The 24,099-nt window shown below is 43.2% G+C and overlaps 1 protein-coding gene across 4 annotated transcripts in view; it reads left to right on the top strand.

Annotated features, from left to right (window-relative positions):
- Zmynd11 (zinc finger MYND-type containing 11) overlaps positions 1 to 24,099 on the top strand; it is an 85,101-nt gene that overhangs the window by 1,040 nt on the left and 59,962 nt on the right. The window contains exon 1 of one of the 4 annotated variants that reach the window (XM_051151468.1): positions 89 to 112. The exons of the other annotated variants lie outside the window; for them this stretch is intronic. The gene's annotated coding sequence lies outside the window, so the exon portion shown is untranslated. Of the gene's footprint in view, positions 1 to 88; positions 113 to 24,099 lie in introns of those variants that run through there. 4 annotated transcript variants of the gene reach the window in all.

The following is a 24,099-nucleotide window of genomic DNA, read 5'->3' as shown; positions in this document are numbered from 1 at the left end:
GGCCGTGGCGCGGCCTGTGCAGTGGCTGCTGCCGGGGCCGCGGCCTCCCGGGCGGGCGAGCGGCTGGCGGTGGCCTCGGGGGGACCTGCCCCGGGCCGGGAAGGCCTGCGAGGTGGGCGCGCTCCCTCGGCCCCGCACATTTTTTTCCTTCCCCACTCGGGCTGCGGCGTGGAGCGCAGGCTCAGGTGAAGGCCGCGGAGGGACCTGCGAGCGCGCGCGGCCTGCTCGGCGCCGGCAAGCCGCGGAGTCTTGTGAGCTCCTCCCGCCGGCTCCCCGCGCCTGCCGCCCGGCCAGGCCCGAGGGCCCTTTGCGCGGAACCCGTGGCGCGGGACGGAGGGGGGAGCGATGGAAGCGAGCGAATCGTTCTCGAGACCCGAGGCCGGTGTCCGTCGCTCTCCGAGGGGGCTGGCGGGCGGGCGCGTTGCGAGGCCTCAGCTGCCTCAACAGGTCCTTCTCGGCAGTCCTGCGGGATCAGCCGCCTTGTGCCCACGCAGAACTCGCGGGGGGAAGGGGGAGAAGCTCATGGGGATGCTGCCTGTGGCCCGAACTTTCAATTGCACTGTCTCCCCCTCGTGCGGTGTTCCCCAGGCCGAGCCGAGGGGGCTTTTGCTGTGTGCCCGCGGAACTTTGTCGTTGGTGGTGTGTGTCTGTGGTACTCGGTGTATGTTGTGTGTCCGTGGTACTGACGGCCCTGTGTGGTTTGTGTGTAGCAACTCGGTGTCATGGGCGGTATGCACGCAGTAGTACCCGTGTGTCCTTTAATTCGTATCCACGCCGGCCTGTGCCACCGCACCGCTGCACTGTGCACGGTATGGCGGGGGCGATGAGATGTGTACACATAGTATCTAGCATTGTGTGTGGCTGTGTTTGCCGGATCTTTGTATACAGAGTATCCAGTGTCATAAAGTGTTACAGAGTATCTGGTGTTAATATCCTTTGCCCGACCAGTGTCTTCTACTGTGTACACACGCAGCACCTGGTTTCCTGTAGAGTTGTATGCGCAGTAGTGTCTAAGGTGGCATGTATTTAGTGGCCGGTTTCATTTGGTGTGTACATTAGGACTGGAGTCATGTGTGTGTGCTTGAGCCTAGAGGAAATGGCCAGGTGGCCTAATCAGGGACAGGTCACCCCAAAGGCAGTAAGCAGTTTGGGGGGGTTGTGAGGTTGTCTTGCTCAGGTCCTCTCTGTGAGGTTGTCTTGCTCAGGTCCTCTCTCTGCATCACCTGGGAGGGACTTAAGTTTCCCATAAATTGCTTTTTATGCCGGCAAAAATATTTTAAAAAATAATCACTGGGAAAGGAAGAGAGTAAATGCCTTTTAAACAGAAAACAGGAAACGTTAACACTTTTGAACTTGATTACTACGGGATACATAACCTCAAATGATTGGGGGTTGGGGAGCGATGCCATTGATTCCAACCCGTGTCTAGAAATTATTAGAGCATATCTGGTTGTACTCCAAAAGTTTGAGTGTTTTATGGTAGGCAGGATGGTCCGTGTACTTTCAAAAATCTCTAATGTGTTCGACTAGAAGAAGAAAGTGAATTTCTGAACAGGCTATTATTTTTTCCTGTTTTTTGTTTATACTGTGGTAAGCACTGGTTACATTGTAGTCAGTATTTTGGCAGACCCTATAAGATGAAGAGGCCAGAGAATCAAAGATCAGAAGACGGGAGATGCGATTATGATCAAGTCAAAAATAAGTTTCTTGTTGAACGCTGAAGAGAACTGTTGTTCTCCACACCTTCTTTCTGTAGAGACTTCAGGTGGAGGCTGCGTCTCTTGTAGTATTCTCCAAGGTGAACAGTTTGGGTTTTGCAGTTATCATTTGCAAGGCATTTAAATAAGTATGCATTTGAGTGCTTTCTTTATAAAGAAAAATCGATTAAAATGTTAGAACTGCACTCTGGTTCTATTTAGGTGTTCTTCAGCCAACCTAAAGTTGGTGCTCTGGGTAGATGTCCATTTGCATGTTCTTGTGAATGGCATGGATTTATTTGAACGTTTACCCTTTTGTAATTCTCCCTCCATTTCCCTTTAGGATGGTTATGATAGCATTTAATAGAGGCATTCAAATCCCAGCATAACTTAATTGAGATGCTAATTGGAGCAAAGATTTTTGACATTTGTAACAGAACAGTCACATGCCTGTTAGGACAGTGGCTGCTCAAAGCCCAACCCAGCTGCTGGGAGATTTTTATTCCTCTCTTTAGCCTTCAGTTGGTTGACTTTCCTTATTAAATAAAAAAACCATCATTAAATCTAAGCAAAGAGAATGTATCATGAAGAGACGGGGGGGGGGGGGGGGGGGAACCTAACAAATGTGCAGTGAACCTTAGTCTTCCACTGCTTGCAAACCCTCAATTGAACTTAACATAATTTTTTTTTCCCCAGGGTGATTAATTTTGTTTTTTTGATTTGGGTCATGGCATGATGATTAAGAAAGACCACAGACCCAGGGTCCCAGTGACTTAAGCCTGAATCTCTCATGGGTCACTTAGTAGGCTCTTGGCAAATGCCTTAACTTTTGGCAGGTTAGGCTATGAGGACCAGGCAGTAACTGAACCAACCTCACAGTTGTGGTGAGGATCAGGCCAATACTGAAGCGGTGCCAGGCTCAGCAGAACTGTGAGGACAGGTTTGCACAGTTGAGGTCCTTGCTACAGTGCATTGTTTCCTCCTTGATGTAGCTTAGACGGAGCTACAACCAAAGCTGAGCTCGCATCTAGGCTGTCTTGTTGCCAGTTAAAGTCTAACCTCTAGTTACCTAGCACGGAAGAAGATGTTATTTTCTGTCCCTTTATTTAATCACTTTTGTCAATTCTGATACAAGAAAGACTGTGAATTATGTACCTGTCAATCATTTGTAAAGTCGCCTATATACAGACTGCTTCCAAGAAGTGGTCATTTTGGCACAGATCAAGAGACATAGCCCAGCTGAGAAAGCCCATTACCCAAGAGCCTGGCTCAAAGAAATTTGAGACCTTACTCTTCTTCTTTTTGAATTTCAGTTTTCTGTGGTGGAAATTATGTGTAAAAACTTCCTAGATTTGTTGTTATTCTGTGTGTTTATGCATAATGTATATGGGTATGCATGCTGTGACATGAGTGTGGTGGTCAGAAGACCACTCACAGGCAGACATGGGTTCTCTATGTCCTGGGAAATCAACTGGCTTTTGTGGCCAGTGCCTGTAGGGACTGAGCCATCTTGCTGGCTCAGAACTTTCTAGTTTTAGTTTTCATTTTGTTATATTGCTACTTTGCTTCTCTCAGTGTGCCCTTGCTGTTGCTGTTTTTCTCCTTCCTTTTTTTGGTTTTGTTTACAAATCATATAAAGACTAGAGGGATGGGTAAAATGATCTGTCATCTCCAGGTCCCTGAAGCAATTTTAACAATGGTGGTGTTTTGGTTTTTAACTCATTACTTCCTAACCCCTGGTATTTATTATCCCTGACAAATAATAAATAGCTGAAACGTAGCATCTGAGAGTTATTTTTAACCATTAGCTCTAATTTGGTACTTTGCTCACCTACATTACTCTGTCTGTACAGCTTTAGGTTGCATACTTTATATTACTTAAGTAGATAATCTACAAAGAACAACTATGGCCACCCTTTAATCAGTTCATTCTGGAAACTAATTCCATTCTTCGCTTATATTTTTTCTAAGAATTGACAAGAGATGAAAGGCATCTAGTTTACATCTGCACATGGCTCTCTACAGTGACCATTAGTTATTTGCAGTGCCTGTGTCATATTGTCCCAAGAAGTGCAGCTGGGTTGTGTTGCAGTGACTGGGGGTGTTAGGGACCTGTGGCTTCCTATGGTCCCCTGTTGAAGTGTTTGGGGCTTGCAGTGTAACCACAGACACGAGTACCATGACAGCGACACAATGTCTGCTGTGTCTCTACCACTGTGCAGCGTTAAACTACACTCACCCACTTAAAAAGTTACAAATTGTCATCATAAAAGTATAGAAGTCTTTAAATATGGGAAGTTCAGTTCCTTGTGGTAGTGTATTCCTTACCCTACTGTTGCAGTGCACAGGCGTTCATGTGTGTGCCTGTGCACTGGGACACTTGCAGGGATCTGTGTAACATGAGAGTTCAGGAATCCCTGGGTGAGCAGCAGGAATGAAAGCTGTAGAACACAGAGAATTTACATATAAGTTTCTTCCTGAGTATTTTTTTTTTTTTTTTTTTTTTTTTTAGTCTAACTGATAAATGTGTACATGCAATTGGTGACCATTTTAAGTTTTAAGGAGAGGTAGGGGAGAGGGAGGAAGAAATACAAATATAAGCCTGCTGTTATTGACTTTTCTGCACTTAGAAAAATCTAGTTAGATTCTACTGTGAAAATGTTATATAAGAATCAGAATCAAAGTTACTTGTAAATACAAAGCAATAATCTGTAAAGCAAAACATATATTTGAACATTTAAAATACTTACATAGTCCATTGTGTATTTGAGCAATTAAGCAAATTGTTAGAGTTGGATACTTAACATAGTTTGACTATTAATAGTAGGCTAGTCATATGTTTAATCTTTCATTTTTGTGTGAGATCGTCTATGGGATAATAGTCTTCTGATTCTTAAGTCAGGTGTTCTGAAGGGAAGCTTAGTGTTTGGGACAGTGTTTTCACAGTGAGGTGCAGGTAAGGCCTTTGCCTTGCTAGATAAGAGGAGAAGTCCCTTGTGTTCAAGTCACTTATTTTCTGTGCCATTGTAGAGATGTGGCTCCTTTGCCTGGGTGGCAAGCTTTGTAAAATTGGTAACCTTTGCTACCCCGTGAAGTATTTGCTTTATGAATGGCTAAAACATGCCTGGCTTTATGTAAAACTGGAAAAAAAGAGTAGACACTAGTGAATACTGTTAGGTCAGAGTTTTTAGACACTCAAAAGATAGGCCTGTAAGCAGACATGGTGTGGTGCACACCCAGCACATGAGGCAGAGGCAGGTGGATCTCTGAGTTTAAAGCTAGCCTGGTCTACAGACAGAGAGAGAGAGTTCCGGGACAGCTAGGGCTACACAGAGAAGCCCAGTCTCAAAAAACCGTAAATGGATGACCGACCAGTATCTGTTTGTTCCTCGGATGTGGGAAGGATTGATTTATGAATAGGCCACAGGTGAACTAGAAAGGGCCTGTTGCTAAAAACTTGCACAATTTTTTTGAAAACCGAATAATATTTTAGAAGCAAATTAGTGTTGTTTTAAGGCATACTTTGAGGCCATAGTTAAGCTTCACTTTTAAGATCACACTGAAATGTTATATTGTATTTTGTATAAATAAAATGTATAATTTTGGTATATTTAAAATACATTCTTATTTATGAAACTTTGCTGGGTGTCAGATACTTGCTAGATACCCGGGTAAATAAGATAGGGAGGGTCCTGTTTGACAATGTAGAGTACCAGTTATCAAGCCAGTGAAGCACAGTGTAAAGGAGAGGACGGTAAGCCAGAGTGCTACAATGTGGATGAGTCGAGATACATTAGGTTTGAGTTGGGATTCCTTGTGAGGTGGTAACATTGTCATTTATTCTAGTCTGTAACCTTGAAGTAGATTACACTAATCACTTGTGGTTTCTAAAAGCTACTTTTTTATGACTAGTGACACTATGGTGAAAGGAAGAGTCCAAGTCAACACCCAGCTCATGTTTGCCCAGATACTATCAGAGCAGGTAAAGAAAGGTACACTCATTGAAAACGTAGTGCTTTCCCCAATGACTTTAGTTTGTGAAGTAAATTTAAAATACAGCTTAAAGAATGGTTTTGTTTTGTTTTTAAGCATTTATCATGTCAACATGAAAGAACATGCAGATTTTAAAATGGGTATATGCTGAGAATTTGTAACATAATATTCTCATTATAGCATTTGAAACAGTTTTAAAACCAGGAAGACACTAATTTACAGCAAGAAAACTGGACACTTTTTACCTTGCCTATTAAGTTGATTTAGAAGTCTACTTTGTAAGCAGTTCTTAGGAAGCTGTCTTTCCTCATACATATGGCCTGTGGCAGCACCTTCTTATATTACCATTATTTTTTACAGTGTTGGTAACTGAGCATTTCTTGAGAGAAGTAGTGCAGTGGCCCTGAATGGTGGCTCCAGGGTCACAGAGCACCAGATGTTCAGTCCCTTCTTCTCAGGGACCTTCTGGGTTTTTGTAATGATTTGCTGATCTCCCTGGAACACTTTTATAAAGCTGAAAAAGAAAGAGAAAGAAAGACTATGAGACTGTGCTTATTTGAAAAAGCAGGAGTTGGAAAGAAGAGAATATTAGAAAATTGATAATCAGAACATTCCATAAATAAAGTTCGGGTTAGTTCCAATTTCTTTGTTAATGACAGCTAGTAATCTAAGAACAAGCATAGATAATTGGTTCATTTTCTTTCCGTTGCCATAGCAGCTCATATTATGGAGATACAACTTGGCTCAGGTTCAGGAGTAGTGAGTGGGGATACTTAAATCTTTATTTTAGTGTTTATAGTAGGAGAAGCATGCTTGAAAAATACTTGGCATGATCTCTAGTGCTAAAGTCTTCCTGCTGTCTTAGGAGGGGCAGCCTTTGTCTTGGATCTCAGCCGTCTCAATTGGGTAAGTTAATTTGGACTGAAATCCTAAGTTCTGGAAGGCTTCTCTGCATGCTAAGCCTTCCGATGTGTGCAGGGTGTGTTCTGTTGTGCACAGTGAAAGGGTGTGATTCCACAGGAAACATATGCTTTGAGGAGGGTGAGCAGCACTGCAGCACCCAGAGTCACGTTCTTCGGGCAGCTAGCAGTGGGATAGTAATATGATTTTCCCATTTAGTAGCTATGCAGAAGTTTTCAGAAAGAAGCAGTCCCTTAATTATGGGCTAATTATGGGGAAGCTTTCTCAACGTGAAAGCTATTGGTTTTTGTTTGTCTTTTAGTTTTATTTTGTCACTTGGTTTATCTGCTTAGTATTTTTCTGTGTCAAACTGTATATGAAAAGCGATATTGAGATAACAGAGTCTCTCTGTGTAGCCTTGGCTGTCTTGGACTTGATTTGTTGAGGACCAGCAGGCTGGCCTCGAACTGAGATCCGCTTGCCTCTGCTTCCCTGAGTGCTGGGATTACAGGCACGCACTACTGTGCCCAGCTAAGTCCTTAATTTTTAATCAGATTTTTACATAGAGCCCTTTCTCAATAAGCATAAAGTTTATCTATTTTAACTGCTTGGGTATTACAGTTGGGAAAATGAGGCTAACCTATTGAGGAGAAGAAGAATATCATTGGAGATGTATTTTAAGTTACAAAGGAAAAGTGTAAGGTAGCTTGTGTCCTATTATAAATTAGCATTTTTTTATGTGCAGCAATATGAAACTAAATATCATTACCAAGATGCCTGAATTTTATTTTGAAATTCCTACATATTCTACCACGTGTGTGCACACACACACACACAGACACAGACACACACAGACACACACACAGACATAGACTCACACACAGACACACACACAGACACAGACACACACACAGACACAGACACACACACACACCCCTTCTACACATAAAATCTTAAAAAGCTTCTGATTCACATTTCAGGTGAGAAACTATCATTTGAAAGTGAAGATTTATTAGAATTTTAAAAATAAAATTAGTTTTCTTTCACTCATGTTAATTAAAAGCTAAGTAGACATCAGTTCAACTCAGAGTCAGACTTTTTCTTTGTTTATCTGTATATTTTAAATGCTAATGAGAAATACACTGTGTAAGCCTTGCTTACAGTAGGAGTGGGCTCCATTTTGAGGGGAATTTTAGATGGCAGGGCTATAGGACTCACATTAGGAACCAAGAATAGTTTAACATTGGGTCTCAACTGTGCTGAGCATCAGAACTATTTATTGTTACTATTATTTCAAAAAATGTTGACTCCGAATCTTTGAAGGTGGGGCAGGTCTCTAATTCACAAAAGCCCCATATTAGCTTTTTTTTTTTTTTAAAACCTCCCCCCCTTCCCCCTTCTCTCTCTCTCTCTCTCTCTCTCTCTCTCTCTCTCTCTCTCTCTCTCTCTCTCTCTCTCTCTCTCTCTCTCTCTCTCTGCCTTTGGAAAACACTTTGGGGGATAGCTTACAGAAAATGCTGTATCCTGGGACCTTTAGCTTTATTGCTCAAAAATTGTTATTGACGAAGCAGACCTTCTAGAGATGTCGCTCATTGCCTTACATGTTCTTCATGATGCACAAGCCCCAGCTTCTGTCTTCAGCAGCAAAAATCAATGAATCCAAAGCAACTATCAAAAGGAACACAATAATCAAGTAGCCTGGTAAAGAAGTGCATCTCTACAGAAAGCCCGTGTCTTTCCATATTTCTTAGGAATGTAACTGTATTGCCGCTGTACTAGGTCTGGGAAGATGATCATCCAAGGGAGTTTCAAGCTCCTGGTGGCCTCAGATGCAGTGTAGTCACCAGTTACTGGCGTTGCAACTGGAGATAAAGGAGGCTCAGAAAATGGACTCCATGCAGCTTGGATGGTCCCTTAATAGGACTGTAAAGCAGCAGCATTCTTGTTGTACGTGAACTCTCCAGGACTCCTCGTTGCTTGGGTCAAGGGCTTGGTTTCCCTAGGGCAGCATGTGAGCTGCCTTGGGTGTGCAGCTCTCAATAGTGTGGGATCTGAGGAAGTGCTCCAACTTTCACGCTCCCCTTTCTCCCTCTGCCTTTCCATACGCTTGAGTGATTCCTGTTACTCCATTTACCTCAGGTCCCTTCCAGCACCTTGTTCTACCCACATGGGCTATCGCAGTAGTTTCTTCTTTGAGTATCTGAAATGTCTGGCTTACTTTCTTTGCTCTGGAAGAAGTCCATGAGTTGTAAGTCTTACTGTTGCAGCAGCCACAGTGGCCCATGTCTGCCGGTTCTCCTTCACACTGCTGTACTGTCACAGTATCTTGAGATTTCAGAGAAATCCCAGCAACTAGGCAGTACCTGGTAATTTATACCAGCATCTCTGATCCATCTTGAATACAGTGTTCACACTCTTCCTTCAGCTCCTGACGGGCTTCAAAGGAGCGAGACAAGGACTTTAGGACCAGTACGACTGATGAGGGCAGCACCCAGCACAGCGTAGGCAACCCTGCCCTCTGTTGACTGTACGCTGTGGCCCGTCTGCAGTCGGCTGTCTGCAGTGATCACACACCAAGTCCTGCCTCTTCTTTTAGAGGGCAACAAGTCTTTTTTTTTTTTTTTTTTTTTTTTTTTCGAGACAGGATTTCTCTGTGTAGCTTTGGCTGTCCTGGGCTCACTTTGTAGACCAGGCTGGCCTCAAACTCATAGAGATCCACCTGCCTCTGCTTCCCTTAGTGCTGTGATTATAGATGTGTGCTACTGTTCCCAGCTCCAAGTCAAATTTTCATGTATAAAAATACTTCTGCATTCTAGGCCAGATACATTGAAGAATTATATATATTTTTTACTGTTAGAATTTTATTTAAATGAAAACATTCTTACGAAAGAGCATTTTTACAACAACATTTTTTCTTCATTTTACAAAGTTTGAGCTTGAAGAACGGATTATTTTAGACAGCAGTACTGCCCGGCGTTGTATTTGTCTCTAAGTCTAGGCTCTGTTTCCTGGGTGGCACAGAGTACTATAAAGAGAGAAGAGGCCTAAGCTTGGGCTCATAGACTGTGACTTACTTGGCAGAATGGCGTTCTGTGAAAAGAAAGGCCACCCCAAGCTGATTGCTGTCACCGTGGTGAAGAGGGACCGCAGGCTACTTTTGGCGTTTTTGTCACAGCTCTGTGGTACGGGAAGTGCTGCCAGACAGTAGACTGCACTCTCCACATTCATTTCCCCTCCCTTGGAGAGGCTAATCCTATGGGGACTTTTTAGGGGATACCTTCATATTCCATCTTCCCCTTTTAAGTTTTTTATTAAAGTTTTCAGTTCTCCCCTAAGCACCAGCCAAGTCATCCTGTTTATTCATTCAATAAATTCTTCCCCCAGGTACAATTAACACTGCTTGTTAAATAAAAAGTTAAGCTAGAGAGATGGCTCAGAGGTTATTGACACTGACTGCTCCTCCAAGGTCCTGAGTTCTAGTCCCATCAACCACATGATGCCTCACAACCATCTATAATGTGATCTGATGCCCTCTCCTGGCACGCAGATGTACATTCAGGCAAAGCTCTGTATACATATTAATAAATAAACAAATCTTTAAAAAAATAAAAATAAATAAAAAGTTAATGATTGGATTTAAACTTTGTGAGTGGGCTGAAGGTGCAGTGTAGCTCAGTATTGTCCTTTATTTGCAAGGGACTAGGTTCAATCCCCATTACTTCAAGAAAGTAAAAAGTGCACAAATGCATCAGGTTTGCATGTATTTGATGTCTCTGTTAAGTTCATCTTCCTCTTACCACCATGAGCCCAGTGATTTGATTTTTTGTTTTACTTTTACAAAATGCTTACCTCCATATTACTTTCACTAAGGTTTCTCTCTGCCACTAAGTTTCTTAACTTGAGAACGCCAACTTTTAAACTTTTTAAAATATACCCAAAGTGCTGTTTGTAGAGTAAGAGGGTGACATGAATGTAGAGGCTGCCAAAAGAATCAGCTCTTCACGTTTGCAGTGTCTCTTCTGTGTATGCAAAGCTCTTGGTTTTGTTGTTCTGCCCACAACCTACTGGAAACACTATGGCGTGAGTAATTCAACACCCAGCTGTGGGATGTTGGGCATCTGCGTGTGCGCTCACCTGGGCTGTCCCAGGCCTACCTTGCTTCCTGATTGAAATAATACTTCCACTTCCACTGTGACTTCAACTTCGTATTCTCCTGCCCCCGTCCCCACTTCTCAGGTGGCCATTGGGAAGTAACATGCTTTACTGCGATCTGCAAACCTGCCTCCATCTGGGAGAGGCCTCACCTGTGTTCTGCAAAGCATCCCTTCCACAGATCCCGGCCTGTGCTGTGAACATGCTGTCTCCCTTCCACTTGCTTCCAGATATTCCAGCACACTTCCCACCATTACCGAATAAAGCAAAGCAAGCAAACAAAAACGAACAACAACAAAAATCTTTACTGAATTCTATGCCTGTTTCTAGGGGTTTCTTTTCTTGCCTTTCTAAGTCTCTGTAGTCTGTAAGCACTTGTCTAAAGAGTATCTTTATTTTCTCTATTTTCCTGCCCCAGCCTGTCCCGTTTATAGACTAGGTGGGTGATGTTTGGGTTGTGAAGCCCAGCATCACTGCTTTTTCTCAATGCAAGGGGACCCCTGGGCTAATCCCTCCCTGCAGCCCTCCTTCCCATTGTTCTTTATAACCTTTGTGACTGTTCTCAGAACCCTTCTTCTGCAGCTTGAAATTGCACATGACTGACATCCATCCTCTGCACTGAGTTTCCCTGTCTTTCTCTCTGGGTGTGGGTTCAGGCAACCAGCCATTTGTCCTCTTGAGCAGACAGAGCCGGCACTAAGCACTGCATCCGCACGCACTGTCTCGCACGCACTGTCTCGTATGTACGGTCTCGTACGTACTGTCTCCTACGTATGGTCTCGTACGTACTGTTTCGCAGTACTTGAAATCCAAGAGGATGGGCTCTTAGGCGATGCCTTCAGCAGCTCCCAGGCGCAGCACTCTTCTGTTGTTTCTTCTGCTACTCTCAGCATGGCTTTATTGTAAGGCTGGTCGTGGTGGTAACAGCCCGGGGGCATTGCATTCAGACCCAGCACCATTTAGAGAACAAAAGGACCCTTTTAAAAGTAACACTAACACACATCTGCCCTGACTGACATGGCAGCGGCTGAGATTCTCAGGAGAGAGTGACAGTGGCATCCAGGATGGCCATGGACTAACCATGTGAGACCAGCAGCTGATGATGGCTTCATCACTTCCCTAAAAACTCTTCAATGGTTCCCTCTTCCTTTTGAGTCTCAACACCTTTATAATGAACTACAGAATTTCAATAAGCGGGCTCCTTATGCACACGTTCTTTCTGTGGCTTACAGTCTTATCTCATTTGCTTACGTGAAGCGTCCTGGGGGAGGCGTCTCTCAGTGCCCCTTCTTAGGGGGAAGCCTGCACTGATCCTGAAGTGAGGGCACAGAACATGACCACTTTCCAGCATAGTTAGCTCCCCAAACACCCAAAACTGTAAGTTTTGTATGAACATAGGTTGATCAGTTTGATTGACTGGGCATTGTATTCTTGAGTAAGTAAAAGACATGACAGTATAGAACTATAAAGTGTCCTTCACCAGACCAGGCAGGGAGAAAGCCGGATAGCACTTGCTGCTTTATTGGGTTACTGTTTCTAACATGTCAGTGTCTGTAGTTTACTTTTGAAAGAATGAAATTACAATGAAGCAAAATTCAGTGCAATGTTTCTTACTGTTTTGGTATTTGTGCCTTAAATTTGGGGACTGTCTTCATTTATATTTTTGACTGTGAGCCTAGGCTTTAACAGCTGAGCCATGTCTCCAGTCCATGACTCAGTTCTGTGGGAACTAATTTAATGTTTTGACCAAGTCTTACACTTATAATGCACCTGATGTCTCTTAGGAGAGGCGGAAAGACTGTGATGGTCTAATAAAACAACACATTTCTCAGATAGTATAATGTTTATGAGTTACCTTGCCCGTACAGCTTCAAAAATAGTGAAGGAGAACATTGGGGCAGTGTAGTCCCAAGTGCAGGGAACTTCCTCCCAGGCTTACTCAGGTGTTTCTGAAAGTTGCATGTGAGCTAGATCAGTGCCTTACTGGCAAGGTTTAGAATTAGTCTGTGGCTGTGGACCCTTTAAGACAGAAATGTTTTAGAAAACAATATCTTTCATAAGGCACAGTAGTTAGACATATTTAGTCTCTTGGAGACTGATTCTTTTCTCCTCATCTTCCAGACTTACACATTCTCCCACACCAGCCTCAGTGTCCTCCCTAATACAGCAGCCAGCCATTGCAGATGAGCTAGAAATGCAAAATGGGGCCAGATCTAGTGGATGCCCTTTTCAAGATGAGAGGAAACACATTTTAATCAAACCACAACCCAGAGTGCTTTACAACCCAATGGCAGGACAGCAGTAGTTGGCCGCCAAGCCTTCAACATTGTCAGTGTCTGCTGGTGCTGTGTCCACTGTTACCTGATACTTCAGATAATTTTTGTAATTCTAAGATCTCAGATCATATTTAATATTTCCAAAGATGCTATACATTTTGAGATAATTCAAAAAGACAATACCAAAGCTAAAATATGATGGGAACTTGTATTCTCCAGACCTGCTCAGGAGGTGACTGTCAGAGAGCATGCTTTGTAACTCTGGGTGATGTTGCTCTTGGTTCAGCAGCCATGCCCCTCACCCCTGCACGTGTGAGCCCCGATGCCATGCTCCTCACCCCTGCACGTGTGAGCCCCGATGCCATGCCCCTCACCCCTTCACGTGTGAGCCCCGATGCCATGCCCCTCACCCCTGCACGTGTGAGCCCCGATGCCATGCCCCTCACCCCTGCACGTGTGAGCCCCGATGCCATGCCCCTCACCCCTGCACGTGTGAGCCCCGATGCCATGCCCCTCACCCCTGCACTGTGAGCCCCAATGCCATGCCCCTCACCCCTGCACGTGTGAGCCCCGATGCCATGCCCCTCACCCCTGCACGTGTGAGCCCCGATGCCATGCCCTCACCCTGCACGTGTGAGCCCCGATGCCATGCCCCTCACCCCTGCACGTGTGAGCCCCGATGCCATGCCCCTCACCCCTGCATGTGTGAGCCCCGATGCCATGCCTCTCACCCTGCATTGTGGAGCCCCGATGCCATGCCCCTCACCCCTGCATGTGTGAGCCCCGATGCCATGCCCCTCACCCCTGCATGTGTGAGCCCCGATGCCATGCCCCTCACCCCTGCACGTGTGAGCCCCGATGCCATGCCCCTCACCCCTGCATGTGTGAGCCCGATGCATGCCCCTCACCCCTGCAGTGTGAGCCCCGATGCCATGCCCCTCACCCTGCACGTGTGAGCCCCGATGCCATGCCCCTCACCCCTGCACGTGTGAGCCCCGATGCCATGCCCCTCACCCCTGCACGTGTGAGCCCCGATGCCATGCCTCTCACCCCTGCACGTGTGAGCCCCGATGCCATGCCCCTCACCCCTGCACGTGTGAGCCCCGATGCCATGCCCCTCACCCCTGCACGTGTGAGCCCCGATGCCATGCCTCTCACCCCTGCATGTGTTTGCTGCTTGTTATCATGTCGTAGCACTTCGTTCTCTTGCTTATTCGTATTCTCAGCAGTAAAATGAAACACTGTCTACCTCATTACAGTGAATCTACTGCATAGAATGGTAATTGAGTATAAATTATGGTAATTTCCATGTAGTTAAAGTTAATAAAATGTTCATTTATAAACTTTTTGGTCTAATTTGTGAATTAAATAAAAAAATTTATTAGATTTATTAAATAATTTAAAATTTTAATTTAATTTAATAAAAGATGATTTTGAATAAAAAGTCAGTCCAAGTCTGCAAAAATAACTCACCCAGACATTTCTTAAGTTAGTGACAGCTGTTTGCATCTGACCGTTGACTCACTCCCCATGGCTTCTCCAGCGTGGTACCGACGTGTGCCCCAGTGAGTCACAGTTCTGAAGCACGAAGTTGTTGCTGCCTTCTTTAGCTTTGAAATTAAATGTTATGCAATCAGCAAATTATGAAAGATCCTTTTTGAAAAACTGTTTGAGAAATGAATAATTTGGTGTAGACTGGAGTAGTTGCCAAGTAACCCATGAATGCTCAGTTAACTAGACTTGAAGAACATGTCACCATGTTCTTCTGCCTTGCAGATTTTTACGTACCTGGGAGCTAGGGGTTATTTCATCTCCACTAACTTGTTATGAATCCTGTTGAGATTTTTAGGGTCAGAATGATCCTTGGTTTAGAGAGGGGGACTGCCCAGAACTGGCTGTGGCTGGCTGGAAAAAGTTCATAAAAAGTTCATTTCTTTCATCCACCTCTTCGGTGTGGTTTCAGAGTGTTGACGCTGTTAAACTACAGTTGTTCAGCATGTTATTTTACTGTCCCACAACTTACCACCACCGTGGGTGTGCTCTGTGGAGTCCCCACGCTTAACTGGGTGTAGGCCAGGCATACTGCTCCATTCCAGGGATGTTGAGACCCCAGGGCAGGCACAAGAAGCCCCTGGGAAACTCAGGGCTTTGGTTGAGTCCTCTTGTTTGAGACAGTCCTGGGTATTAAAAAGTGCACTAACAGTACACATTTGTAAGCCAGAATGCAAATTCTCAGTATACCATGTAGCTCTGGATGCCCCAGACTCACTATGTAAATCAGACTGGACAACAACTCACAAAGACCCTTGCCTGTGCCTCTCAAGTGCTGGGATTGAAAGCAAGTGTGCCACCACCACCTGGCTGAACTATTCAATTCTTAAAGAAATCGTTTATTTGCAGAGTTTAGTTTTTAAAACATCATGCTTGTGAAATAGGTTAAAGCAAATGTTACCATAGTTCAGTGTCGTATTTACACAAGTCATGCACCTGTAACTTGCTAACCGTAAGCCTTTATTTCTTTTTATTAGTTTTGCATAAATATACCACACGCTTAAGTTTAATTCTGTCTTTCATTAATTTTCTTAGTTTAGCAGAGAAAATGATGGGTTCCATCCTGGCGGCTTCTTACAGGTGTCCACACTTTACTGTCCCCCGCGTCCCGCTCAGTCCTCTTACAGGTGTCCACACTTTACTGTCCCCCGCGTCCCGCTCAGTCCTCTTACAGGTGTGCACAGTCTTACAGGTGTGCCCTCTCCTATTTCCCACCCCCCTATCTAGTATGTTCACTGGTTTACACAAGCATTTAAATATATACATCATGTGTAATTTTAGGACTAGGTTCTGCATATAAGACACCAGGTATTTATCGTTTTGAGACTGACTTACTTTGCTTAACGTGATTTTAGCTTAATTTCTAATGATAAATGATATTTCTGCTTTAGCTTAAAAGCCTCTGGTAAGCAAAACAACTACCGCCTATTTTCAGATGATAAGAAATGGTCAGTTTGGAAGCGGATTCTGTGTGCTTGAGAGGCTGCATGCTTCAGAGTGGAGCTCAAGATTGTGATTCTGGGTACTCCTGAAAAAAAGCAAAAGATAATTTAAGAGATAAATTAAAAATCAGGCATGAATTATGTTCTGTTAGTTGTTTTGAATGGTATGGGGGTGATTTTCTTGCAGGTCTTTCAGAGCTGTCTAGTCACTGATTTCTTGACATTGGTGGCAGCACTGAGAGTTTGGGATTAAATTTGTTTTTAAACTGAAAATTATAATTTATGACATACATTGCTAGTTTCTGTTATTAAGATTCAATTACTATGGACATTTGCTACCTAGATCTTAGAATTCAAGGAAAATTATGAAATTTAAAATATATTACAAAGGACTGGAGAGGTGGCTCTTCCAGAGAGCACTCTTTCAAGAGGCCTGAAATTGGGTCCTGAATGGCTCACAGCTCCTGTTACTCTACCTTCAGGACATCTGATGTCCTCTTCTGGTCTCTGAGGGCACCTGCATTCATGTACACATACTCTCTCCAACAGACACAGACAATTTAAAAATAAAAGGGAAAAAAACTAGGAAAAACATATATAGCAAAAATATTATTATATCACAAAAGGTTCATATAATTCTCCCCCTTTGTATGCTTGGAAATTATAGTGTGTGTGTGCATGCGCGTATGCATATTCATTTGTGTGCATTTTTACTTTTCTTTCTTTCCTTTTTTCTTCTTTCTTTCTTTCTTTCTTTCTTTCTCTCTCTCTCTCTCTCTCTCTCTCTCTCTCTCTCTCTCTCTTTTTTCTTGGATCATTTACTGTCCTGGAACTAGAATTAGGCTAGCTTGCCATAAGGATCCACCTGTCCACAACCCACTAGTGTTGGGATTGCAAGTGTGTACCGCTGTGCCCAACCTTTTACCTGAGTTCTGGGAATCAAACTCAGGTCTTCAAGCTGTGTGGCAAAGGCGTTGGTAACTGAGCTGTTCCCCAACCCCATTTCTGTAGTTTCTTTACGTTGTAAGTTAGTAACAAAGCAGATAGCAGTTACTGTGTGTATGTGTTTAGGGCTTCACTGTGGAGCTCTGGCCATCCTGGAACTCACTATGTAGACCAATCAGGCTGTCCTCAAACTCAGAGAAATCCACCTGCCTCTGCCTCCCAGGTGCTGGGATTAAAGGTGTGGGCCACCAGCTAATAGCGAAGTGTCAGAGCAAGGAAGGAAAGACACATCTAATCATCTTTTGAAAGTACTTTGTTGATCATTTCTAATAGCTTTGATCAAGTGAGATAGCCAAGATTGCATTTTGATGACACCTCTTGTTGTTTATAGCTGGTTTTATTCCACTATTGGCTGCCCAAAACTGTCCAGGCAGTGCTGTACAAGTAGCAGCATAGATGGTTTTACCTGTGAGAACTCTGGGGCAGAGTAGTTGTGAGTGTGCTTTGCTATTTACTGCCACATTCCCCTCTACTCATGTGGCGATTGTTGTTTCCCCACCAGTAATGTGGCGAAGGCTTGTTTCTCTACATTCTTGACAAGAGTGCACTCACTGCCAGATACCAGTTTCACTAATGTAGAAATGCTACATTAAATATAGGTTAGTTTTCATTTCTCTAATTATAGGGAAATTAAATGTCTTTCCAAATGTTTATGAGGTTTTTGCAGGGTTTTTTTTTTCTATCTTTCCTTATGTTTTGCTCATTTTTCTCCTTTTCTTGTTCTTTTCAGCTTTAAGAAAAGTGTAGTGTTTCATTAAATGTTAGAGCTCTTAGCCGTGCGTTGTGTGAGTGGCATTGTCTCTTATCTGTTTACTTACCCAGCTTGCCTCTTAACTCTTGCTTTGTGTATAGTATACTTTGAACACGTCAGATCTTGTATCCTACTTTTTAAAAACTTGTACATTTTATGCTTTGTTTATGGTGCTGGTGGCTCGCAGGTCTAGTCAGGTTTATCCACCCTTCCCTAGTTGCTCTGCTTCAGGGATTGAGTGACAGGAACACCCCACCCCAACCCCAGCACATTTTGAAATTAATGGGTTTTATTTACCTTGTGCTGTTGTTTGACAGTTCCATTTTTCTGACTCTTTGTTGGATTTTTCATTCATTCTTTTGAGTTTTAATATTACTCATAATTACATCACTTGTATCCTTTGCAAGAAATAACTTTAGTTCTTTTTCAGTTTTTGTTCTTTTTATTAGAATCTCCATGTCCTTAGCATGTGTTGGAGCCGTGAGCCACTGCCCTGCCTGATAGTGTTAGATGACATTGGACGTAGTGAACTTGCCTACGGCTTTCTGCATATTAGAGAATTTCCAGCATTTTAACCATCAGATATAGTCTGATGGCTTTGAGGCCAGTTTGTGTATATCAGACAGTTATCCCTCAATTCTTATTTTTGAGTGATTGTTACATAAATTTGTGCTGAATCCTGTCTGTTTCAGTGTCTGTAGAGATGATGATATTCTTAGTTTCTCTGGTATTGGGCTAGATTTTCTAATATTGAATATATTGCATTTTTAGAATGAAACTTCCTCTTATCTTTTTATTGTTGTGTTTGCCAACATTTTAGTTTGACTTTTTCATAGATATTTGCTAACATATTTGATTTTCTTCATAAGCTATCTGTATGTTTATTGATGTAAGAATTTGTTTAATGAGTCTAAAGTGACTATCTGCTTCCTGGTACCTATTACTCTTGCTCTTCTGTGGATAGAAATTTTCTAGTTCTACTCCCAAAGCTGATTTCCCATGTGGAGTCCTGTTTCCTGGACAAGACGTGATCTCAGATTTTCTTTTTCATGGTTTATTAGCTTATCTTTGCTACTTCCTGAGAATAATTACGTAGGTCATAAAGTTGTGTGGTATCAGAACACAACTGAAAGTGTTCCTTGTCAGCCTCCAGTTGTTTGGGTGGCTCAGACATGTCGGTAGAACACAACTTCTCAGAATCAGAAAGCAGGCCTGGGAAGTGTGGCCAGCCCTCTGAGTCTGCTTGGCTAACCCTGTGCCACATGTCAGGAGCCTTTCCTATCTGCTTGCACCTCTGACTTGTCACATGGCTTTGCTTTCCGAATGTGGTGCTTCTGAAACTCTTGTCATTCAGAAACTATACCTCAGTTCCTTCTTTGTTTCTCTCTGTTTTTTTTTTTTTTAATTTATTTATTATAATTTATTCCTCTTACATTCTGATTGTTATTCTCTCGCCTGTATCTTCCCATTCCCACCTCCTCCCTCTTCTGCCCTATTCCCCTCCCATAGATAGACCTTTGAGAGGGGGAGCCCTGCTCCCCCCTATCTGACCACAGACTATCAGGTCTCATCTGGAGAGCCTGCATCCCTTTCCTCAGTGTGCCTACAAGGCCGGCCTGCCAAGGGCCAGTGATCAAATCCTGGGCACTAGAGTTCATGTCATAGGCAGCCCCACTACCTCCACAAGCGTGCAGACTGAGCTGTCCATTTGCCACATCTGAACAGGGGGTCTAGGTTCTCTGTATGTGTTGTCCTTGGTTGGTGCTACAGTTTGTGCAGCGCTTGCCACCCCCCCCCCCCACAGTCCTGATCTGTAGGCCTCATTGTCTCCCTGTGGAGCCCCTGAGCTTCTGGGTCCTTCCATTCCCTCTACTCTTCCATACAACTCTCAGTGCTCTGCCCAGAGTCCTGCTGGGTGGAGTCTCTCAGAGAACATCTATGTCGGGCTAATATCCACTTATAAGTGAGTATATACCATGTGTGTCTTTGTGGGTCTTAAGTTACCTCACTCAGGATGATCATTTCTAGTTCCATCCATTTGCCTGCAAATTTCAAGATTTCCTTGTTCCTTTTATTTATTTATTTATTTTTGGTTTGTTTTTGGGGGGTGTTTGTTTGTTTGTTTTGGTTTTTTTGTGACAGGGTTTCTCTGTGTTAGTCTTGGCTGCCCTGTACTCGCTTTGTAGACCAGGCTGACCTCAAACTCACAGCGATCCTCCTGCCTGTGCCTTCCAAGTGCTGGGATTAAAGGTGTGTGCTTAGCAGATCTCCTTGTAATAGCTGAATAGTATTTCATTGTGTATCGTGTAAATGTGCTAGAGTTTCTCTGTCCATTCTTTGGTTGAGGGACATCTATGTTGTTTCCAGATTCTCGCTATTGGAAATGAAGCTGCTGTGGACGTAGCTGAGCAAATGTTCTTGTGTGGTGGAGCATCTTTCTAGTACATGCCCAGCAGTGGTATAACTGAGTCCTGAGGTAGCTCTATTCCCAATTTTCTGAGAAAGGGACAGATTGATTTCCAAACTGGTTGTACAAGTTTGCACTCCCACCAGCAATGGAGAAGTGTTTCCCTTTCTCCACATCCTTGCCAACATGTGCTGTCACTTGAATTTTTGATCTTAGCCATTCTGGTAGGTGTAAGATGTTTCTCCTTGTTTTTTAACTTTGTTGATAATTACATCAACTTTAACTCCAAAACCTTTAAACTTAGCATTAGTTTCAATATTTCATTAGCATTCTTGTGTGTATTATCCTATGTACAGCTTATAGATACAACTCTCTCTTTTTTGTTTTTAAAGATTTATTTATTATTTATACAGTAGTCTGTCTGTATGTGAGCCAGCAGGCCAGAAGAGGGCACCAGATCTCACTACAGATGGTTGTGAGCCACCATGTGGTTGCTGGGAATTAAACTCAGGATCTTTGGAAGAGCAGCCAGTGCGCTTAACCTCTGAACCATCTCTCCAGCTCTTATAGATATAATTCTGTTTCTTACTTTTCCATAACACTAACGTATATTCTAAAAATCTTTACTGTGCTAGGATTTTCTGATTGAGTTCCCACTAATATTTGCTTTGCTTGATGTGACCCTTTGTTCTTGTTGTTGTTGAGCCCTTTTGAACTTCTGGTGATCCTTGTCTGCCTTTCATGTTTAAGTCTGAGGTACTAGAGAACTCACTGCAGGCCTTGGGTGGGGACACTGTAAGGCTGTCGGACGTTTCCCTCAGTGTTCCTCAGATATCAGTGTCTGAAGGTCCTTTTTTGGGACCATTTGGTTTTTCAGTGAAGAGAATTTGGATGTTTTTGGTTTCTTATCAGGGCATGAGTTCAGGCACCTAGAGTTGGTGTTAGACAGAGACTTCCAGCCACTCACGTATAAATCTTGTCTTCGGTTCTGGTTAGCACCCTAGCCTGCCCCAGTGTGGAGGCTTCTCAGTTCCTATGTATGGAAATCAAACTGCTTGATGCATAGCTCCTGCCTATCTGTTCTCAGGCTGCCCCCTTCCCATGTCCACTCTGCTTTCCTTACTGCGTCCTCCAGTCTTTCTGTGCCTCTGCCATGCTGAGTTCTTTTCCACATATACTTTTCCCTGCCACTCAACCACTGCCTCACACAGCATATGGCATTCCTATGCCACAGTGGAAACCCCACACCTGCCTTTAGGTAATGGGCTAAAGGCAAAAGCCCTATATTACCTTTAGAGTGTTTTAAAAGTGCATGAAACCTTCATGGATTCCATGCCTAGGATGGAGCCCCAGCCCTGAAATATCTCATGATTATATGTATGCAGACCCCCCCCCCCAAATCTGAAGACATCTGAAATGTCTCTGGCCCCAAGTGTCCAGGACAAGGGACACATCTCTTTAAGGTTTTATGATAGTTTTTATAAGTAACTTCATAAATCTCAATGGCCTCAAACAACAATTCTTGCTCATTTTAGATGTCACAGATTGGCTAGAACTCGGCTGTGCTTTGTCTTCTTTTTGGATTCAGGCTGAGAATGCAGCTACCACCACAGACATCACCCTCACCTATACATGGTGTTAGTGATATAAAAAAATAATAAAAACTTATATTGAGACTCTTAAATCTAAGAGTCTACTTAAATCTAAGTAAAAGGGACACATATCACTTCTACTTCTCTTTGCAGTGGCCCAGGTGGCCTGTCCTAATTCAGCCTACATGGCCTCACTAATACAGAACACATAGCACACCTAATTTCACTGCAACCGTGGGGAAATAGAGTCTCACTGATGCTTGAGACAGGTAGAACTGTTTGGTGAATATCACTGTTGATTACTGTAGCAGCTTGACCACCAGTCTAAGGTAACTCTCCTGCATATCCATCGACAAAGTTGCCAAGTCAACTCAGTTATGAAAAAAAATAGTCTTATTAGCAGATGGTTCTTGATGACCACACTTTGTGGTGCACACCTGTAATCCCAGCACATAGAAAGTTGAGGCAGGAAGATTAAAATCCTAAGGCCAAGCCTAGGTTACATCTTAGAGGGGAAGAGAGAGACCAAGAAAAAAAAAAAAAAAAAAAAAAAAAAAAAAAATATATATATATATATATATATATATATATATATATATATATATATATATAATGGATAAAAATAAATAGTAAATACAGCATACAGAAAGGATGAAATTGTAAAGCTTGCGCCTCTGGAGAGAGGTTAATACCCAGAAAATATAAAGCTCCCCATGCACCGACTAAATAACAGTTAAAATAGACAAAGAATTTGGGGCATAATTCTCCTAAGAAAATGATAAGCAAGAAGCCAATAACACATGAAAAGATGCTCAGATCACGGCTCATTATGGAAATCTATAAAGCACAGCTGTAGTTACGATGGGCTATTTTGCACCTATCCAAATGGTTGTGATTTAAAAAATAAGAAAAAAAAATCATTAAAAAAATAGTGTTTGTGACAATGTAGAGATATTGGGCTGCTTATGTTGCTGGTCAGGGTATACTAGTCAGGCTACTATAGAGAGTAGCTTCCTGATTATTGCCAAGGTTAAACAGATTAACAGTGAGATTTGGCAGTTCCTTTTCTGGGTATATGCCCAAAGGAATTGAAAACATACACTTAACTGCCCATGTTGATGATAGCTAGACATTAGTGGCCGCCGGTGTCTGTCAGTGGATGGATGGATAAACAAAGTGTCACACCTGTATTCAAGGGGTCTGTGCAGGGGTGGAAAGAGCTGAAGATTTGACATCTTGTAACAGATGAGCTGGGAAGCATGGTGATAAGTGAAGTAAGCCAGATACTACAGGACACACTGAGATCCCATTTGTAAAACGCCTTTGTTACATGCATTCCCAGCTCTCTAAGCTACCATTTTACATTTGTGAGTTGAATGGTTTATGGTTTACAGCTCAGTAAATATGTTTTTAAAAAAACCCACAAAGGTTAGTTTTTGAATTTGTCATTTCATTTTACGAACTAGTCATTTAGTCTGGACATCCTTTGGACACACAAATTGCTGTGATTTGAATATCAGATATGGACATTGTCTTCAGAAACTCATTTTGGAACTTGACACTTATCTTAAAAAAGGAGAAACTTAGTTCTTTAGAAGTGGAGTTTTTGGTAAACCTTAGAGTTGGTCCCCTTAATTAAATACTGGTAGCTTTATAAGAAAGACTTGGCATGCATTTGTGTGGTCACTAACTGACTCACTCATGTCCTGTGATGCTCAGCACTGCTGAGGAACTCCGCTACCGAAAAGGCAATCAGAGGTCCAGGTCCTCTACTTGGGCCAGGACAGTGAACCAAAACAAATTTCCAAAACTTGTGGTGCTGTGCTGCTAGCGATGGAGAACAAACATAAGCTGGTATAGTGAGTTAACAGTGAAACGTTTGCCGCGCAGTGGTGGCCCACACCTTTAATCCCAGCACTTGGGGGGCAGAGGCAGGTAGAGCTCTGAGTTTGAGGAAAGCCTGGTCTGCAGAGAATTTCAGGACAGCCAGAGCTCCGTGGAGAAACCCTGTCTCAACCCCTCTTCCCCCAAAAGTGAAACATTTAGCTGGGCAGTGGTGGCAATGCATTTAATCCTAGGACTTGGGAGGCAGAGGCAGGTGAACCTCTGAGTTTGAGGCCAGCCTGGTCTACAGAGCAAGTTACAGGACAGCAAGAGCTACATCAAAAAAGAAACACTTTGAAACACTTGTATGGCCTGTTTTGCTATCAAGAGTCTGGATTCAAACATTGCATAGTGTTTGTAGTTTCCAATCTAATGTGCAGACAAAGAACAGCAGGGCACCACTCTTTGCGTCCTTCCACATCGGGTCCTTGCACACATGGGATGATGCT

This window comes from Acomys russatus, chromosome 9 (genome assembly GCF_903995435.1).
Source record: "Acomys russatus chromosome 9, mAcoRus1.1, whole genome shotgun sequence".
Classification (NCBI taxonomy): Eukaryota; Metazoa; Chordata; class Mammalia; order Rodentia; family Muridae; genus Acomys; species Acomys russatus.
Note: the sequence above shows the minus strand (reverse complement) of the source record. Positions and strands in the feature narration are given on the sequence as shown.